General features: G+C 39.8%; 2 protein-coding genes across 3 annotated transcripts in view; one reads left to right on the top strand and one right to left on the bottom strand.

Moving 5' to 3' along the window:
• The window catches only part of CMSS1 (cms1 ribosomal small subunit homolog), a 227,918-nt gene that overhangs the window by 149,926 nt on the left and 55,899 nt on the right, over window positions 1-22,093 (top strand). The window lies entirely within an intron of this gene.
• FILIP1L (filamin A interacting protein 1 like) overlaps window positions 1-22,093 on the bottom strand; it is a 192,929-nt gene that overhangs the window by 148,728 nt on the left and 22,108 nt on the right. The window contains exon 2 of the mRNA XM_036390322.2: window positions 982-1,124. The gene's annotated coding sequence lies outside the window, so the exon portion shown is untranslated. The remainder of the gene's footprint in view (window positions 1-981; window positions 1,125-22,093) is intronic.

Raw genomic sequence — 22,093 nt, forward strand, 5'->3', positions numbered from 1 at the left:
CAAGCATTTACAGCTACCATATAAATTGAAACGTTAGCATGTCTGCTCTTGCCTTGTCATTCTTCTGTTTGTGTAACACAGAGCCCAGTAGTCATCACAAAACAAGAAAACCTTAGGAAATATGTCTTTGAAGAGGAAGACTCCACACAAGGATCAGTCATATTCCTCACAAGAATTCAACATCTGAGTCAGGGGTTCCCAGAGACTAACCTGAAAGATGCTAAGTATGTGACCCTCAGGAAAATTTTCAAATTGTGGCTTTTCTGCACTGTCCTACTGATTCTTTTTCTTTTTTTTTTTTTTTTTTTTTGATCCTGCAGCACCTAGCCAGATGTCCCACCCATTATGTTGCCCTCCATGAACAAAACTCAGGAAACTCCTGAGTTCATTGTCCAAGAAAACCTTTTTTTTTTTAATACAGACTGAAAAATATAATCTATTTTGTCAAGTATTTCCACACCTCTGTAAACATGCAGTCTCCTCCTCTGGATGATCTCATGCATATATTCATCAAAGTTCTTACTTTGCTTTGAGACCACATTTACAGCAAAACAGTAGTATATGTAATATATAAAGGTTTTGGGTGAGATCCAGTACAAGCATCTCATGGTGAAATCATTCTTAATATTATTTAACAGCTACCTGGTGTCTGATCCAGAGAAACTGGTCACACCTTCCTTTAGACACTCAAGTGAATGGCACATGTGAGCCTTGGATTTTACATGAATGTAGAGCAAGGAGGACACAGATCATAGTTGTCTCTCACATTGTCAAGCATATTCCTCCTCCATTTTTTGACAGTGGATTTTTGATAGAGTGACAGCTGTTAAACAGGTATGAGTTCATCAGCACTCCTTACTAGAGAAACCTTGTGTGGAAATTCTTACCTCTCTCACTGGAAGTAGAGAGAAGGAAAACTGGAAGTCTCTGGCTTAAGGAAAACCATTTGGTACTACAGAAGTTAAGTGAAGATCAGCTAACCTGCTGGAGCATCACAGGCTGGAAACCTGAATGTTCTGGCAGATGCCGTCATTTTGGCAATGGCGCAGGTGGCAGTCCTGCAAAGTCCTCATGGTCTTTATCATGTAGTAGGAAGTGGCATTGCTGCCCTGGATGCAAACATCCTAAAAAAGAAGTGGAATAAATAAATAAATAAACCACAGAAATAAATTCTTGGACACAGGTGTCACCACGAGTATTGGAGTGCCAGGTCACAGTACTCGTACTGTAGAAGTAGTTATTGGTGTTGCCAGTGACAGATGTAGTACCTACCAATGTTTGTGTCTTACAAAACAAAAACCCAAACACCAAACCGAGCAGCCTTACAGACTTCTTGCTTTCCAGCTTTCAAAACTCTTCTGGAGAGTTTTTGCAAATGGATGGTCTAAAACCAAGGCTGATTAAATATCTGCTCTGCCTCCTGTCACCTTGGAAACAGGGAATGCCGACTGTGAAAGCAGTCTGAAGGATCCAGGATGGAAATTCAGATGTTCATGTACAACAGACTTTTCCCCTTTTTTATTGCTCAGAACAATATGAGAGTCCACAGCAAGGTCTGCATTTCCAGCTATGTGCACAGTGAGGCAGCTTGTGGCTGGCAGTATTTCATGGTAAATGCTGCCTTAGAACTAGGAGTGCCCATGTCTGTACCGCTGAAAGTAGGGAAAAAACTTATTTTCACACTTCATAATGCAGAGCATGCACCCACGCAATTTTAGGTCCTTATTTATTGTAGCCAGTTTATTGTGGGCCATGGTAACTATCTATGTTATATGTCTGTTCTTGCTTGCATCTCTGGGAGATAATGAGATTGTGTAGTGGTTATATTGACAGCAGGGTTTCTTTTCCAAATTCCTTTGCTTCTGTTCTGTTCTTCATACAGCCCACTGAAATAATCTCTGTCTATATTGCAGAGTTCTTCCAAGAGATTTTTCTTTTTAATTGGGTACATCTATAAAAAACAAGGAATTCTACCTTGCAGTTTTGTTCCCTCAAAACTTCAGTCTACATCCACCCATTTAAGTCATCTTACTTTTGTCCCTAATCCGTCTTAATATCTTCAGGCAACCAAGAAACTGGCCTTTCATCTGCCTTGAACTCTTGAGAATTGCTCAACAGTTGAACAAAATTGTTTTTCCTCCTCCTGCTGTGAAGATAGCACCAAATTAGGATTGTGTTATGGGCCAGACTTTTCCCAGTTGCCAGGGGCTGTGATCTCTTAACCTAAAGATGGAGAGATGTTCCTTGCTGTGCTTGACATGGAGGCCTGGAAGTCCTGTGCTCCTTTAGGCATTTTAGGGTTCTCAGTGTCTTACAGGGACTTTATTTCCCAGCTTTCCTGACACTTAACTGTTTGCGGCCAAGTAAATATTATGGGGTATGCGCAGCCAAAGAGTACAGTACCCCTAAAAGATAGTGGAAAGAAATTGAGCTAACATTAGGGCTGATTTTCTTGCTCCTTTGTCAGAGGCCATTATGGACTTAACAATCTGTGATAAGTAAAATGTTTCCCTTCTAATCCTGTTTTCTCACTAAATTTCAAGAGAGATGCCAGGATTACCACCTTGGGTTTGGGGGTTATAGTCTCAACACTAGTGATTACAATAAACTAGGATCCTCCAGATCACTGCTTGATGTCCTCTTATCCTGGAAATTAAATTTTGCTGATTTAAATGTCTGCATGCGTTGTCTTTCCAAAATGCACAGCTTGGTTTTAAAGATAAATGCTTGCCATTTTGGGACAGACTGTGTGCTAGGTTTAAGTTCACTTAGCAAAGCTTTTTTATTGGAGTGGCTCATGTAACTAGTTAACATGCAAGAAATTATTGAGCTTTCACTTCCTCCACTCCCATTTCCTGTTTGGATGTTGAAAGGAAGCCCTGATTGCTAATTTGTGATTAGCCAGCAACCCAGAGTGAGCTTAATCCTGTGGGTTTGTGTGGTGCTTGCCTATGCAGATACAGCCTCACTCAGGAGTGGGATTGCTGCAGTTCACGTTTCATGGGGAGAGCTGTAAACAATCTGCTCTTCTTTCTGTGCATTCATGGCCTGCCTTCTGAGAACAGAGGTAATGCCTGGCCTGCCAGAGCTTGGGAGGTGACACTAAAACGTTGGATGCTGCAGTAGAGAAGGGACACATGAGGGTGTTTTTCCAGTCGTGCTTGCCCAGGAGGTGGCACTGTGAAATAGTGGGATTTTTACCTGCAGCGTTTGTCGTCTCACCCCCTGTGATTGTTTGAGACATGACAGAAGAGTGAAGTTCCTTAGTCAGTAAAACCAGAGTGACTTGTACTTCTTTTAGGATGCCTCAGTGCCCTCCTGTGTGAAACACGTGGTGCTATCTGCTTTGCACTCCTGCATTAGGGAGCTGACCTTCACACCTACTCTTGTGCAGCCAGGATCAGAACTGGGTTTGTGGGTGAGATTGTGTGGCCATAAAAGAAGTGGTGATGTCTTTGGAGCATTTTTGCTTTTGTGCAACTCTGTTGTGTCCCCCTTGACATTTCTCAGACCTACTGACAAAGCAGCCAAGATGAAGAGCTATATACATGAAGTATGTGCTAGAAAACTAGAAAGCTTTGAGGAATCTCTGTGGGATCTCTCTGTGCTGCATTGTGCTATGCTCCTGTTAGAGTACTGGTATCTCTGGTTTAGTGCTTATATATAACACACAGAGAGCTTTTTAAAGGGATCTCTGACCCCACCTGCAAGTACCTGACCTGACTTGTGCTGCCAAGTGCAGGCCAACACAGCTGAGATAAATCTAGAAAATCTTCCAGGTCTTTCATTATTGTAATGGTGATAAGCTGAGACCGTTTTCATTTCTCTCTCCAAAAAAAGCCTGTGATTAGGAGCACATACGGATCTGTGGGAAATTCTGATCTTGGAATGGATATTAATACTTTACAAAATCTTAGGCAAGCTTATTGACCTGCTTATTTTATTTCTCAGAAAGGTGAAAAGGGGTAATGCTTTCATAATACAAGAAAAACAAGAACATATTTGTAACACAATGTAACAAATACATTCACAATATACCTTCAAGCTAGATATGTTACGGGAATGAGAAATACTTTTGTTATTATTAATCAAATACTAAGTGGCCTATACATCTATAACAAAGGCCTCTTAGCAAACACATCCTTTAAAATAGCCTGACCCTTTCCACTTTTTCAGAGACATTAATAGTTTCCTGGCTCAGTGTTTTAGGAAATGTCGTCATAGTCTGGAGGAACCAATAAAAACATAAGTCACCTATTTTGTCTGATCATTTTACGCCAGGATATTTGAGGCTGGAAGCTGTGGAGGGATAGGAGGGGACTGCTTTGTTTGTGTGGGTGGAAGATGTAGAGGATTTAATACTGCTTTAGCATAACTTTATATAGTAGGGCTCTAGAACTGTGTGAAAAATAGCATTTTTTGAGTTCATAGACAGAGGCTTTAGATAATTTTTGTAACTATTTCATTATTTTTTTCTCCTTCCTAGGCCATTTATTGCTTCAGTGCTTGAGGAAAGGGATGTTGTCTTTGGGGAAGAGTATTCTGTTGGTTTTAGGCTTGCATTGTCCTTTAATAAAGAGGTGAAAGCTCTTAAGAAATGGCAGTGCATTAAAACAAATGTTGGTACCTGATTATGGCAAAATGATTGGTGGGACAATAGCTTATTTGGTACGGTCAAAGGAGACCATTTCCTACAAGCAGAAAATGTAATTACTTAAATGAAAGAGCTACTACTGTATGAAATCTTAGTACAAAGTATTATTACATGACATTGTGAAAAGCAAACTATGAGTGTCTGCAACAGGCATCTGGTGACACTTTGTTCTCCATTATAAATGCCAGCATTTACAGTGGGACAAACCCTGCCACCCTTCCATGGTTTTGATTCTCTCCCTTCTGAGGCCAAGCTTCCAGCAAGTGTGTTAGTCCTGACTCTGATCTCTTGGCTGTGCAGAGCAGATATGCATTGCAGTTTTTCCCCTATTGTGCTGCCGTCTGCTGCAAGCTTCACACAGCCCCTCAGAGGTAACACCTCTGTTGCTGTTGATTTGTGCTTGGTTGCATGGAGCTGGGAAAGGCTGTTCTGACCCCATTTATCCTCTGCCTCTTCCCAGAGTGTCCTCCAGAGAGGACCAAAGTTTTTGCCCGTTTTTGGGAAGTCATGCTCTGTGTTTTCTCTTCTGTGTTCCATCAGCATTGGAGACCAGTGTAATGTTTGTCAGCAGTCTAGAGAAGCTGAAGGATAACACTTACTTCATCCTGCATAGCTATCTTTACAGAAATGAGCTGAGGCACCAAAAGAGCCACCAGCACTGCAAGCTGCACCATAATGCATTATGTGGACTGTTCTCCTTACTTGCCCCCCAAAGTAGAAAAATCAAACATGATTTCTTTTCAGCTTCTGCTGTAGCCCCAAATGGAAGTTATGTGCAGCTGTCAGTGGTTCACTGAGAGTTCAAACCATGTTCAGGCTGCAGTTCAGGGTCTGCAAACCCCCATTAAAATGTGCTTTGGGATTTCAGAAAAATGCAAAAGGAGGGCAAGGGTACCAAGATACCCTGATTAGAGTCCAGTCCAAAGGGGAAATTGCTGCTGATCTAGTGCATTTGTGTTTTATGAATCTAACAAAGTGTTATCTCAAGACTTATACAAGAAGCTGGCAAATGAACCCCACAAATGAACCTTATTGTTAACTCTCACCAGCCACCTGCCCTGTATGTTTTTGGAGGCTTTTCTCTCCACCTTTCAATTTAATGTACTGAATTTCTATTCTTTTTCAAGCTGAGTGTGCTCAGCCCTGTGGCAAAGAGACTGTGTCCTGTCACCTCCCACTCATGACAGTCACTAGGAGATGTTGTCACAGCAGTGTCCCCTTTGTACCTGTCAGTATGGCTCATCCCTTCTGTGTGTGTTCTAGCAGGTCAGGCCTAGACTTGTTACTGTGAGCTATGCCATGAGATACCCCTTTCAAATTCTTTCTTAAGCTGGACCAGGATCTGTGTGTGGAGGTGTCCCTGGAGGGTCACTATCCCCTAGCACTGGGTGATTCCAGGTCACTGCTCCATCCCAAAGCACAGCATGCAGGCAACAGCCAAAGTGAGGCAATTTCTGTCCCAAGTAACACCATGGAGACCTGAAGAGACATACATTGAGCAGGATCTGTAGGTGAAGGGGTGAGTACAGCATTGTTACTGTTTATGCTTGTTCCCAGACAAATCCAAAACAAAGTGGCCATGTCAGGTGCTCCTACCAACTATTCAGGGGCTTTGGAGTAGACAAGTCTCTCTTTCTGACTTGCTGTCTTCCATGCTTGGATTTCATCTTGTTCATCAGGGGGTATAGGCCCTGATGGGATGAGTGTAGCTTTTTCTGTCATCCCTGTTTCTTGGATGTTCAGGGTCTAGGGAAGGCAGAGCTCTTCTCAGTGCAATCATTTGCAAACAGGAGCTTTTTAATTTTTATTGGTGTGTGGTGAAACTGTTGTGAGCTGTGCACGTATCAGTTCTAACATAAACACCTCTCTCGTGCAGCAGAGGAATTGTCACCTCAGGAAGAACCAGATTTAAAAATAAGACTATCATTTTAACCCTCAGCTTGTGCCCCCCTCCCCTCAGGCTTTTATGATGATGGCTGGAATTTCTTCATTGACTGTAGGATTTTTTCCAATTAACAGTGACATTCTCCCAAACCAGAAACTATCCAATCCTACCCAAAGAGATTCAGTGAAAGTGAAACTGTAGAGAAGATGAAAGCAAACTATTTCTTACATTTTTGTCTTATTTCTGTGTCCTACCATATGACTTGGCCATAGCAGTTGTGTGAAAATGCGTGACCGTTCTGTAAAGCTGAATATGCTGCAGTCTCTGTGTTTACAGCAGATACAGGGAAAAGGTTTTGTCTTCAGGCATGTCTGTGCAGGGCCTAGAACACTTTTGGCTCTGCATAAGAAATAATAATAATAATAAGGCCAAAACCTCTCTGCCAGCTAGTGAAATGAAAATGCTGTACTTCACAGTTATGTCATTGGAGAATTATATTTCATTAGAGCTGATATTAAAAACCCTTATGTCAGTAGTGAAATGTGGCTGACTTCAAATTTGCAAAACACATAGGAAATTTTTTTGTAATGTGTTGTCACTTTAGAAGTCTGGCAGTCCTTTAGGTTCACTCATAAAACTTTAAGCTCTCAGAAGGGGAAAACCCCAAGGCTATTTCCCCTAAGCTTTAAAAGCTTTGCTTTTACTAGCAAATGCCATTTTTACAAAGTATATGCAAGTAATGTTCTGGATGCTTCAAACAGCAGCAGCTGTTAGGACTTTCAGGTTGGGGAACTGGATTAAGTAGTTCATGAGAAGTTATTCTAGGTGTTTAAATGGTAGCTCTTAGAAAGTCAGTGAACAGGGTAGAGAATAGCGAAGTCTATAGCATAGTCCAAACTGTTTCTGGTTATTAAATGCAAAAACATGCCTGTTGTTTTGCTGTTTTCCCTTCTCATTTGGTGGCTCACAGGCTTGTGTTACTGGAAAGGACTGTGTGCACAGCACTTGTGTTGGTTTGGTTCCAACAGGTCACTGAGCTGCAGAACAGTTTCCATGTTAGTTTTCACAAATTTATGAAGTACTTGTAAATCAGACTTTTGTGTTAGTCACAGTAAAGACATGAAGGGGTATAGGTGAGTATATGTATTAGCTCTTATTTTTGCTTGCTAGACAATATTTAAATGTCCAGTGCAGTATGTAAGATTATTTCTGTTACAGTTAGATTTATTGTAGGAGATGGTAATTGCTACTTGTTTCTAGGCAGGAGGTTCTACTTTGAATTTTTGCTCAGATGTGGAGAACTTGTGAACATACATACATACATACATAGTCATTTGCTAATAGAAAAGATATATTATGGTTAAGCAAACAAATGCAAACTCTTTGTGGCTTGAAAATAGGATAATGACTAGATGTGTATCCTCTTCTGCTTGGATACATCCAACTCCCCACTGTTCTCCTTATTGAATACTACACAGGGCCATAGCCATTGTCTGCTACATCCACTCAGAGGCTGTTTTGGTGCTGTATGACCAAATAAGACAGACAATGTCACAGTCCACATTTGGGGGCTTTTTCCTGACACTCTGATTATAGTCTCTTTTCTCTGCATTGATTTTTTACCAGACTTTTAGGAGTTTGCTGTTTTCAGGACTTGTCTCTCTTTTGAAATCTGCCAGCAGTGATAAGGGACAATATCTGATATACAGTTGTGAAACATCCTGTGCAAGATTTTCTTTAGGACAGAGTCTCCAATCAACCTGGTACAACCTTTCTTACAGGTTTATCCAATTGTGTATAGCATTTCTTAAAAATTCACTGGAGTGAATGGCATTAAAGTGGTGAATCTTAGTAATGTGAAAGCTGTTCAGTGGACAGACAGGGCTGAAATGCCAGTTAATCCCTGGCTGGGCAGATGCAGCTGTTCCTTTTTTACTTTGTCAGCCTACTTCTGTGAGCAGGTCATTGTCTCTTTGGTGAGACAAAAGAGTGGGATGCTTGTGTGTAAGGGTTAGGTCAGCCTGTGGGATCAGGGTCTGGTTAAGGGAGTTTGTTTTTATCAGCACATTCTGAGGCAAGTGGAAACTGGATGGTTTGGATTATGGAAAGTCCCTGAAGTGTGCATATGTTCAGCTTGTACTTGGGGACTGTAAAATCAGGGACAAACCCACTTTTTCTTTTTTCTTTCTTTCTTAATTTTTTTTGGTTGGTTATTTTGGTTTCTTTTTATTTTGGTAAAAATAGTAAAGGCATTGAAACACTTTCTGGAAACAGAAAACATTCCCAGCTTTTATGGATATGTGGTCAGTCAGCTCTTGCTTGTTCCCTTATAAGCAATATTCTTAACGGGAAGAAGTTGCTAGTATTTCAGGTCAGTGTGTGTGTTTTATTTTACCAGTTGCCATGGCACTGGTAAGACAGATATGTTCTGTAGTTGTTTGTCTTGTTATAAGATGTGAATTTTATTTTCAGCACTGTATTTGCAGCATAATAGTGTGTGCAGTAATTTTCCATACTTCGCCAAAGTTGCCAATGTTGGAGTTACTGCACTGTTTTTTTCTTGTTTGTCATGTGATGTTTTACATGCCCACCTTTGGTGCACTAGAGTCAACAGATCCCATATACAGCCTTTGAATTTTGGATTCTATAGCCCACTGGATACTTAAGGTTAGAGACATTATGTCATGGTTGCAATCTTACATAAACACAAACCAGAGAGCCTAATCTAGTAGTTTTTTATACAGCTCAATAAACTTGGCTGAGCTACAGCTTATCTTCTGGGGAGGTACCCAAAATTGATTTAAGGACTTCAGGTGATGGAGAATCTAACCAAGATTAACTGTAAGTTATAGCTACTAAATTTTACTGAGCTCTGTCAGTGTTTAAAAATGCAGCTTTACTTAAAATAAAGTGCAGCAAAGCAACTGCAGTGGCAGCCCTATCCAAGATCAACCATCTCTCCTTTGTTTTCCTCATGTTTTCTCTTTTTTTAGTGAGATTGTCATCTCACTGTACTCCAGCTTTTACTTATTGCTATTACAGAAATAATTTTAGGAGAGTCTGTAGGGTTTTCAAAGTAACTGTGACAATCTGAAGTGTGTTGGCATGACCAGAAACGAGTCAAGCCTGAGGCACTGACCCTGGCGTTGAGCCGCGGTTTTTCCCTGCTGCGGGTTCCTGTTACTTTGATGACACCTGTCGTTGGCTCACTGAGAATCAGCTTTACTGACTGCCATGGGGCTGTTTATCACACAGAAAACTGCACTGAGGGGCCTGCAAGTGTCACAAGGCTCCCCTACTCTTACCCCTACACGTGGCATTCAGCTGGAGTATAGTATTGAAGAAAGGCAGAATTTTCATGTTGCTGTGTTGTGGTTAGCTAGATCAAGTAAAGCAAACCTGGTTTGTATTTGCATCTCTTTGGCCTTGCCTTTTTGGTTTATTTGTTTGCTTTTGTGGGGGTTTTCTTTAGGTTTTTTTTGTTTGTTTTTTAAAATAGCTGAAAATACGGATCAGCTTTGGAGGAAATAGTGAAAGGGAACAAGCCCATAGCTACCAAAACAAACTTGGCTGATGTTGAGTCATGAGAGAGTGGTAGGTAAACTTGGTTCATCAAGTTTATTAGAAGTGCATGACGGAAAATTGTAAAAGCATTTTCTGCTGTCGCAGGATGCTGGGTTTGAGAATAACAAAAATTCAACCCTTTCAGTTACAGCAGTGACACAGTCAGAGGCTGGTTTGGGGGTGGCACCACTTGTATATCCTTTCCACAAGGCATCTAAAATTTAATTAGGGAAGAAGGATACACAAAACACCCACCTGTCTGTTTAGTTGAATTTGCTTCTTGTTGGAACGTGTTTAGGGGCTTTTGAATTAAAAACAGTTAAAAACAGTATTACTGCTTTCAGCTGTTTCCTTAACCTTGCTGATGTCATCCCTTAGTAGATAAAAGGGCAAAGAAATGCTTTGCCAACCAAAGGTATTTACAGAAGAGGGAGCTCGTGATTTCTGTCACACCTGTTTGTACCAGAATGCCCTCATGGCTTGTTTTCTTTTAAGGTTCCATGAGATGAACAGAAGAAACTGTTTTTCCTGGGTACATATATAAGAGTTAAGTTTCTAAACTTGAGACATTGGTTTTCTGAGCATCGATATGATCAACTCTCATTCAAGCTAGCAGAAACTTGACTGAGAGTAAGAATTGAGCCAAACTCAAGTTACAGGAGCAGGAGGTGGGTTGGCATCCTCTTTTTGGATGAGCCATTTCTCATCATGGATGTAATCTGAAGAGTACCTTTGTTTTGTTCTTAATTCATATGCAGTTTATAAGCCAGCTTTTTACCTGATAAGAACATGTGGTCTTGAACCATTTAAGGTTTTCCAGGATTTGAGGTTTATTACTGCTGTAAAAGACTTGCATAACAGACTTCCTTCAGTTGGTTTTCTGTATTTATTTTACGCTTATTATTTTGAAATGGATACTCATTGCTGCTATTTCCTGACAAATTATGAAACAGCCTTTTAATTAATCAGTATTGTGATTCAATTAATCAGTATTGTGATTCAATTAATCAATATGTTTTGGTTGAGAGAGATCCTTCTAAATTGTCTCTGTTTTCTTTTCTTGGCATATACTTCTTCTTTCCATGACACATATTTATATTAAGTGGTATAAAAACTATGAACTCAGCTTCTTCAAGGGATATGTTACAAACAGACTGTGAGTGTAAATCAATGCAATTATATGCTGGCAATTAAGAGGTTAAATAGGTTTCCAATTTAAGAAACAAGATGAGAAGGTTGTCTGAAGACACTTGGGGCTGTGTCTTTCTGAGAGCCACTGTCACATGGGATAACCAAGTGCCACACAGTGCCTGGGCCCTGTGGGGCTTACACAGTTCAATGCTGCTGCTTTTGCTGTGTATGACTTGATGTCCCTGTATTCCCAAAATTTGCCTTCCAAACTGTACCTCAGACAAAACACCTTGCTTGATCCTAATGCTGTAGTTGACATTTAGGATTGTGATGTAACTTTTTAGCAGAATCTGTAGTCAATGGTGGAAACCAAAAGAGCATCAGAGTGAAAAATGTTTTGGCTCCTTAATTTAAATGCTAACGTCAGCTCAGCTGAGCTCCCAGATTCCCATTTGGCAAAAGACAGATTACATAAGCAGCAGTAATTTTCCCCATGCTTGGAAAGAATTGGTTGAAATACTTAGCAACTCCCCACAAGTGCAGTGCTGCCTGCAGTGCTTGGTCAGAAAGCTAAAATACCTCTTGGCAGGAGCGTGGTCAGCCAGGCCAGCTCTGCCTGCGTGGGCCAGGGCAGCCTGTCTGCTGTGCTGGCCACCACTCCTCCTCTCCTCCCAAGGGGATGTGCTGGACCAGCTGAAAGCATCCTGTGTGGCAAAGCCAGCTTGGGAGCTCTGGGTGGGGCCAGCCTGAAGGTACCCACAGTTAGGGTGAATGTTGAATGAGGTTTTTGGAGTTCTTTGCCTGATAGTAAAATGAAAGTTTTTAAAAATCACACACAAATGCTCAATGCGTCTCCTAAAGCGAGGGGGACTGGCATTTGGAAAATTCACCTTTGCATTTGTTTGGAATTTATTTTCATGCTCTCTGTGAGGATTGTTTTATCTGAAATGAAGTGCCTCTGTGCTTCCAATACAGATGCCTTTCATTTTTCCTCTAAATTATACCAAATGCTCAGCAGGAAGAGCAGATGTTCACCAATTACAGAAAAATAAATTAATTGAAAAGGAAAAGAAATCTGGAGGTGGGGCAAGGCATTTCAATTGCCAGGTCACTCTGGGTTGGGACAATCTGCTACATTTTGTGAGCACAAAGGCAGACAGAGGATCCCAGCTCGTACCCTGCCCTGGACTCCTGCCAGCCCACCACTGGAGCCATCAGCCCACCAAAGTCCCACCTCAGCAGGCCCAGAGGAGCACAGGGACACAATGTCAGGCAGAAAACTAACTGAAGATACAAAGGAAGGGACCCCAGATCTAGAGTCCTTTCCAGGACTGTCTGAGGAGAGCCTCAGTCTCAGAGTCCATTTCTGAAACCCATCAAGATGAGTCAATGAGCACTTTTTGGAGATGTCTGGGTATATGTGTAACAGTCTGTGCCAGCAGCTGGAGTGGGCTTGTTTGTCCAGGTGCCAGCAGCTGGGAGCTCTGGGACCCAGCAGTGGTTACTGGGCAGACTCTGGGAGCCCAGCAGCTAAAGGAATCTGTGTTGCTTATGTGTGTGGACATATAATAAATAAATATGTGTGTACAAATATACACACACACATGCATAATGAGAACACGTGTATGCATATAAAACAGACATATTCTGACTAGGAGACCCCTTCCTGTTCAGCTGAGAAGGGGCTGTCTGTTCTCTACTGAGAACACATTTTCAGCCTTGCTGCTGGTTGCACCTGGGAGCATGGGGTTGTGCAGCCTCAGTTCTTCTGACAGCACTGTCAGATCAGACCTATTCCACTTATTCTCCTACTGAGAGCCACCTAAAATCAAGTAGATGAGGAACATGCAAACTGAAATTTTTTAGAGACTGGTAACCATCTGTGTTTTTAGACTTTGTATGGAGCAGGAGGAGCTTGAGCTAGTGGTATGGATAGGCAGTGAAGGAAATTATATGGCCAAACTGACTTTTTTGAGCTTTGACAAGCAGTGACATCCAACTGTGCTTCCTTGAAGCCTTTTCACTCTCCTGTGACAGAATGGCTTTAAGAACCTTTTCATGCCCCTGTGACTTAGAGTATTGGACATCATTCCTCATAATGCTGTGATCAGTGTCCAAAATACTTGGATAAGAGGAACATTAACACAACATGACAACTTTCATCTCTTGATGGACATTATCATAAAATTCAGTGGAAAATATTCAAATAAAATCTGACAATAAATTCCAAATATTGTTTAAAAAAAAAAACTTTTTAAAAGAGGTGCTTATTTTGCAGCTGGATGCCATCACCTCTTTCCTTTACATTGGTCAATTTGGCTTGTTAGAATTTGCCTAGTGGCTAGGTTTTATTCACCACTGCTCTTGTAAAACCATCTGTTAATCACAGTTACTTTCCTCTGAATTTTAAAGTCTTGCTCATTTGGATGACCCTGTATATCATATATATCATACATTTTTAAAAGTTAAAATTGAAAGCAGTTCCCTTGCCCCAAAACCAGTTTCTAGCTTGACTTTTCCTCTATTTGAAAAACTTGTGGCAGCTCAATTAGGAAAAAGATGTTAAAAACAGGCTTCTGTGGAGAAAATAAAACTAATTACTCAGGTATCACCAAAGGGGAAATCTGATGAGGCAGATACAATTTAAATTGGGGTTTGAACAAGCTAGCAGCTGCAGAAGATGGATCAGTTTCTGTATTTCAGTGCAAATAAATGGCCAAGTTTTATGAAGTTTTATGTCTTTAGCAGAACACAACAGCCTGAAGAGCTCAGTGGAGGAGGTAATATGGAAGAAGAATGGCTTTCATCATTACTTTAGGAGAAGGAAGCAGTAAATGTGCAGCATTGATTTTAGTGCCATATGAGGTGAACTCACCCATGCTTGCTTGCTGAGGTCGCATGAGATGCCGAAATATGTTTTATGATAACACGTGTTTTTGAGGGCTTTGTGTAAGCTCCTGTGTAAGAATCCTTTAGTGCCAGTCTGTCTAATACTGTCCTATCAGGTGCTGAAGTTAAATTTGGCTCCTACTTTTGAAAGGTTTTGATGATGGATTGCCTGGAATCTGTGAGCCATGACCTCTGGAAAAGTGTTCTTTTGAAGCCTATTTTTAAATTGATACTGAAACTATTACATTTAGTAACTGAAGCAGCATTTGTTTTTATTCTAGCAATGGAAGCTGGTTTTAGAACATTGTTTTTATAGCAATCAAGAAACCCCTTGAGGAGGAGCCCTACAACATATTATTTAAAGGGTTAACTCCTTGTCATTTAACTCTGATGATTGTGTAAGTTTTGGATTAGCAAAACCACAGCTGCTCCCAACACCTTCTGGTGCATCAAAGGGTTGTGGAAGGTGCAAGTGCACAGTAAGGATTCATCCAATGACAGTGCCCACTGCTCTTTCAAACCTGCACTGCTTCTGACAGGAATCTGGCCACTTGGGTGTTTTCAAATGGTAATATGGCATGTGTGTGCTTTATCTTAATTTTATACATGGTTAGCTTGATTTATGTTTTAGTCTTTTCTGGTCATCTTTTCCCAGTTTGCCTGCATAATTAAAAATTTACTTGAAACACTTCTACCACTGACTAGTACCAAAATTAAATAATGCAGTACATCTGATTGGGGCAAGTTGACTTTTGCTTTTTTAATATTCCACCTAAAGTGTTTTGCCTTCAGTTTGTTAAAATATGAGAAATTATAAACCCAGTAGCAGTCAGTTGGTTTGTTTGTAGTGTACAGTTGATGTTGTCTCTCCACAAAACATACACAGCTTATCAAAACAGACACAAAACAGACACAAACTATCCCAGTTTTCAGGGCCAATAATCAAAATCAAGGAATTCTATTTTCTTCTGGAAAAATAAACATCTAAATGAAACAGCTAAATCAAATATTAGCATATTTTGGAAACAAATAACTGTTCAAAATATGCAATAAAATCTACAGTTATGCTTACAAGATTATCTAACTAACTTTCATTTATATTTTGCAGTTGCATATAAGGCCTGTTGAGGCAAGTCCAGCCATGTGCAGAAATTTAGGAACTTATTTAATTTCCTGATAGAGTTTCTTGTTTTGGTCATTTTGATTTCAGGGGCATTTGGGTCTGGTTTGTTTTTTTTTTTTTTTTAAAGCTTATTAAGTATTCAGATTTTCTCTGTGGAGTTAAGAAATAATGTTCCAGTAACACATGAAGATCTAAAATGCTACTTTACACTTACTGGGAGACTGATGTAGCTATTTAGAGGAAAAACTGCTCAACTGACCACAGAATTTCTGAATTCTCTTTCTTTGAGAGAAGTCTGCTATATCTGATATGGTGTATATTTATATGTGGTGTGTTGTTTTACGATGCTAAGATCTGCCTGTAAAATACCAAGAGAGTGGGAAGATAGAATACTGTGTAAGAAATACCAAAGGAAATCTTAATTTTGGAAGAAAAGTTTCAATATTAGGTGCTTGTGAAAATGTAGCAAAAAGCTTTACATTAGTACATATATTGAGGAAGTCTAATGTCAGATTCCTTCTGTGTTTTTTAATAGATAAGTGTCTGTGGCTAGAAAGTGAGTTTTGAGTTCCACAAAATCAGTAGGAAGTTTGCCATTGAATTCCATGTGGCTAAGATTTGGCTTATGGTGTTTATGGCACTCAGGCTGGATTCCTTTCTTAGTCACATTGGTGAAGCTCAAAACCTGCTCTCACTGGTTATAATCCACAGCAGTGGGTTACTGTACCGAAAACCCCTCCAAACAGAGAAAGCATTTTAATAAGGAAAGCTTTGGAAAGATTGGCTCTGCTGGGGCAAGTCTCGGCCATCTCATCAAAGAAAGGCAAGGCATTCCTTAACATAGCACAGAGAAACAGAGAACTTCATTGATCAAAACCAGCTTTTTAAGCTTCAGCCAGGAATTGCTTAAGCATAAGTACAAAATATGCTTTAAATTTGTCTGCTTTCCCTTTTCTTGTAGATCAGCAGTGAAGTGTTAGTTCAGATGCTTCTAGGAAGACCCAGCTTTATTTCAGATGTTTGTTGTGAGTCTGTGCTGTCCATTCAGACAGGTCTCTGTGGGCAGAAGCAGATGGAGCTGCTGCCATTGTGGAAATGCTCCAAGTGAGTCCAACACAAAGGCTGTTTCCAACGTAAATTATTCCCTGATTCTATAACATTTTGTCAATGTGATAGCCAAAGCAAGCAAGTGGTTATAATTCGTCCCTTCCACTTTGGGCATTAACCAAGAGAATGGAATTGATAGACACATTAATTATTCTGTTACATTATTTTCAAAAGAAAAATTCCCAAATTACAGTCATTTCATGGAAGTATTGCAGCAATGCTTATTAATCGGAAATCTTAATGGCAAGAGGATGAAAATTACTATCCGTATTGGGAATTTGTAACAGACCACCAACCATCAAGAAATATCCATAATAGGAATTTTGGTTTATAGTTTTTTAGTTTGAAGCCAAGAGATATAGCAATCCTGTTACACAACATACTTACGCACTTTGCTAAGTTTTGATCATTAGGCTCCCCATGGAGCTTGAAAGAAAGGAAATAAGAAGCCTATGACACTAGTTTTGTTGACCCTCTTCCAACCTGCGAACAGCTCTTGTTACTTTTATTGTTTAAGGAAAAAAAATATAAAAATTGTCTTGCAAGAGCATGGGATTACAGCTATTCTGCAAAAGATAAAAATTCTGAATATTTTATAGGATGTGAATTGCTGGGGCTAGAGGCTGTGAGATTTGCACTCTCTTTTTTTGAAACACAACTTCAGAGAGTTGCCAGTGGAATACTTTCAGAAATGTGCTTTACCTAGAATTGTAAATGAATCTCACAGGACTTTAAATGACCTGTGTCATAGAGTCCCTGTGGTTACGTGTGAGAATAGTTCGTAATGCTGTGTTCAATCTACTACATGACTGGCAGAGCTTCAGAAATACAGTGCTTTGGAAAATCACATTAAATATTTTCCCATGCTTCAGTTGACTATTAAAAATCTTCTGAAACACAAAAGAAATTATTAGTCACTGCAAGAACATGTAATGGATCTAACTGCTGTATTGCCTCATTTTTCACAATTGTTGTATTTAGCCATAAGCATATGTATTGGCACTATTTGAAGACTTTGGTCAGAATTTCTTTGCACCAACAGAAAAATTCCTATTTAAGTCAAAGGCACCATAAAGACCCCTAGTAGACTAGCTGAGCTAATAAGGTTGAGGTGTGAGAGAGCTGTGAATGATCAGGATCATTCACAAAGGATGGGAAGAGTTGCCAGATGTGGGATGAGACTAAGGAAAAATCAAGAACCAGTTTTATACTACATTACACAGCAAAGCAGAGCAGTACAATTACATATGGTAGACATTCCTTTACTGCTTTTGTGGGTGTTCCTCCCATGTCTTCATCACCCTTCCTAACAAAATGGATGGCAATTTGCTTCCTTCACAATATCACAGTTTCATCCTGCAGCCTTTTAACTGGATGAACCAACTAAGTTGTTTCAGTAGAAAAAGGTTTGTGAAATACCACATGATTTAAGTTTTAGAAACATAAATAAGACATTTGCCTACCTGACTCTGAATGCAGTAGCCTGCCTGCGTTACCTAAAAGTCCTGACATTGTGATGCAAGATGTTTCCAGCCTACAATTTATTTAGGTTAGTGCTACTTCCTTAGGAAGGCAGTTTATTTGTTCTATGTGACAAGCAGGTCAGAGCTCTGTGCTGTCTTAGACATAATGAGCTGTGTCTCTTTGTCACCTCTGAATGAAAGATGAAAAAACCCACCACATTAACCTGTAGGCTTTTTTCCCCCACACCTCTTGTTTCTTCATGGCTTACAGAGGTGGTGGATCCCTACAGCAGTTGCCAAGAAGAGAACAGAGGGTGTTACTGTGAGCAGGCTGTGGAGAGCTCCTCTTTCCATGTAATGTTAAGTCAGTCTGCAAACTTCACCAACTTTTTTTACTGCAAAGGCATCTTAAGAAGATGGAGTTCAAGGGCAAGTTAAAAGTAGAGTGAAGCAGCCCTGTTACAAGTAAATATTTGCTATACACAAGGTTATTATAGACTGAGTGAATATATTTTTCCTCATCTGTAGTTTGAATGAAATAAATATTCAAATGAGTCTTGGCCTCAAAATTAAGCAGTTAAACAAAACCCATTGAACTATACATCCTTGTCTCTTTTAAGACAGACATCAATTTTTCTGTGTTTTTATTTAGAATGTGTTTTAAGCTGCTTGCTACATTTCCCTAGGATTTTGATTTGGATTAAAGTCTTCAGATTGAGGGTGTCTTACTCCTCTGAATTAAACATTGCATAACAAAACTGAGTTGCTCAGGGCTTATGCACTGAGCAATAGCTGTACTCTTGCTTTGTTCCTACATAATTATACTCACTTTCTTTGCCAGTGGCTATAGAAAAGCTTAGTCCATTTATTTAGATTTTGTCTTTGAGATGTCTGCTATTCCTAATGACTGCATGATTTGTAACTCCACATTCCTCACCACCATGCCAATAAGTCTCATTTCTGGTTTGGGATGAAACTGTTGCTTCCAAATGGTTTTGTATAGAGCCCCACATATATCAAAACAGCTGAAGGAATTCTTTAGACAATCAAGGGTAGGATCCCGTTAATTTTCTTTTAACTTAAAAATGTGTGCCCACTTTAGAGCAGTTCTTTTTACTGGACTGTACAAACATAGCCAGAAACTGAGGGGAGTATTGAACCACTCACTATCTACCCTGAAGTTATAAAAAAAAATCCAAACCTGTAAGTTATTTGAAGGAAAAACTACAGAACAGAGATTAATCTGGCAGATAATTATCCATGGTACTTGGGAATGTTGTAAGCACATTATGTTGGATTAATGTTAAGGGTCACCCAAGAAGGAAAGCTGCTGGAGTTCTATCCCTTAGTGTCCCTGTGCATGGAGAATCCTGCTGGCACTTTTGATCCCTGACAGTGTAAGATCAGTACATCATAGGCTGTGTAAAATCAGCTCATCACAGGAATTTGTCCTAATAGGCTGGGTAATCTTTTTAATTTGGTAAGTCAAACAACTGCAACTCTAAACTGTTTGGTAGGGAAAAAAGGCATATTCTCTGTAAAGTGTATCCTAGAAAACACAGAAGAGGCTAATTGCTCAATATTCTATCCATGTGGGGATACCAGTGTTTCCTTAGTTTCAAGCACTGACTGTGTTCAGTAGTGCTTGGTGATTAACTTCTGTGGGGAATAGACAGTAGAGGGGCCCTTGGATCCTTACCTGAAAATGCCTAATTTTGAGCTATTTTGCATCTGGAAGGAAGGAAGTTCCAAATTTTGAGGTCAACCATATTAGCAAACCTCTCTAGATGTATTTTTAGTTCACTGAATGAAAGTCAGATCTGGCTGGTGATGAATGTGTTTCCTTCTGCTAAGTGTGTTAGCTGATACTTTATTACAGAATGAAGTGTTTTCTTTCCCATTTTTCTTGCAACTGGCAAAGTATAAAACTTCCAGTTTGTACTTGGCCCCGGAGAAGACTTTCCCCTGCTTTCTCCTCAAATTTCTGTATGTAGTTTGTCAGTAGCTTTTATGGTATTGTGGAAAAGTCACTATTATTGTGAAGAAATGGAAAAATTGCTAATTTTTGTATAGATTCAAAGTAGCAGATATTTGCTAATGTCTTCTCAAGAATGAAATTTAATTGCTACATGCTACTAGACTTTAGGATCATCAAGGGACCATTATCTCACTATAAAAATAATTAAAACCTTCTTTCAGGATAATGCACGTGTGGCTAATATAAATGTTGGCCACAGGCATTGCATCTGGGGATTTTATGATTGAAGGTATTTTTTGAGTGCCACGTTGTGATCTCATGTCTGTGGGTATAATTTCATTGACTTCATTTGAAATAGTTCTGTTCTCATCTGTGAGATCACAGTTCCTAAAACCCAATTCCTAATATTTTTGTTGTGTTCTCTGCCCGTCTCTTAGGACATGAGAACATGTAAATGGAGCAACTTTTGAGTACCTTGAGTTTTTACAATGGTGCTTTGAGCTGGGTTTATTTCAGTTATATGTAGAATTACAAAGCCAGGGGGCCAGAGCAGTGAGTTGGCCTTGGGATGCCCTGGAGTATATATCTATTTTCTTGCAGAACCCACTGTAAATGTTTATGGTTTTTAATGTGTGGACTCAAAACCAAGATGCTCTCTGTGCTCTGTCTGTGGTGTACCTGTCACTTGAGATTCATGTGTCCTATCAGCTTTTGAATAGAATTCCAGATTTTTATGAATTAGGTGTTTCCAGCACCAGGATAATACCCAGATATCAGTGTAGTACAGCTTGGCTACATCAAGAGAATGATTTTTTTATTAGCAGAGTGTGAGACTTTGGCTGCATTAGATGCAATTGGCCAAAGGCTGTTTTTCTTCATCTTTCTAAGGTCCCAAAAGGTATGATTTTTTTGGGTACTGGAAAAAACAATTTTTTTTGGCCAAAAGTTGGTGTCTATTGTGAAAGGCTGAGTAGAGGCATGTCCAGTTTTCTAGAATTGTAATTGATAAATACATTAAAAAGTATGTGCACCTCTTTGAGTTGCTGACATTATATAAGCACTGAGTATTGTACTTTTAAAATTATTTCTTCCTTAGTTGTTAATTTGCCTCTAAGGGAAGAAAACACAAAAATGTTGATCTCAGAGTACTGAGTATTCAGTAGTTCTCAACTGCATGCAACAAATTGCAGGGTACTGGGGTGGGGAGTATGGGGGAGAGAAATATTTAGGGGAGATCACTGTAAATCTGTTTAACCCAAGCAAAAGCCTTTTCCTTGGAATAGTTGCTCTGTGATGTTCTCCTGACATGGTTGTTCTAGTTTAACTTGATCTCAAGGCCAGTTGGGTGGCAAGGAACCAATAGAGGGCTTGTATTGTTTGCAGTGCAGTCCAAATGAGCTTGTAACAGACTATGTGAATGGAGAACAATGGCAGCTGCCTTCACCTGTGGGTCCTAATGCTGCAGCTCAGGCAGCTGAGGTGCCTGTGAGTTAAGGCCTAGAGATACTTGTCTTCAAGGTCATCACAGTAGGAAAAAAGTGAAAGGATTTGAATAAAAGAACATGGCTTGCTGCAGTGATAGATGTGAAATTCTGGGCCCATCATATGTATCTTTTGGTTTTTTTCTGTGTTGCTGATGTTTCTCAAACCTTTTATTTCCCAGTTAGTTTCCCCTGAATGTCTGCAGCACGTTAGAAAGATAGTCTTCAGTATCAGAGAATATTTAAATGCATACTTTATAGAGTGGATTTCTTTCACATAGTAAGGAGGAAACTCAGATGAGATTCATCTGCATGGGACTGATCTCAAAGTGGACAAAAGCTGCAATGTTTTGACAGCTCACACAGGTTTCTCTCAGCAGAGTGTGCATGTAGGACAGGGACTTTCAGAAGTGCTCATCAGGAGCTTGATTTTCTGCTCACAGCAATGTGGTGTTTGTTTTGGAGGGTTTTGTTGCTGTTTGTCTTCTACTGAGTTCTCTGGGAATGGATCTGAACCAACCTAATTCTTACTACTCTAATGTAGTGGCCGTGTTTTTGAAGAACATTGGATACCTGCATCTCTAGTTCTCTCCATACCTTCACAGGTGTATGTGTGTGTGTGCACTACAGGTGTGGATTTTCTTGTGGCCTGTTCCTCCTGTGCTACCCCATTGGATCAAAGTACTGCTTTAACCCCAGCATGATTTGTATGTGGGGTTTGTGTTTTAAATTTCTCTGAATAAATGGTTTTAATTCCTGCTAAATGTTGTTTACTTCCTGCCTATGAATAGTAAAACCTCAATGTCTGTTTTTCATAT

This window comes from Molothrus ater, chromosome 2 (assembly GCF_012460135.2).
Source record: "Molothrus ater isolate BHLD 08-10-18 breed brown headed cowbird chromosome 2, BPBGC_Mater_1.1, whole genome shotgun sequence".
Lineage (NCBI taxonomy): Eukaryota > Metazoa > Chordata > Aves > Passeriformes > Icteridae > Molothrus > Molothrus ater.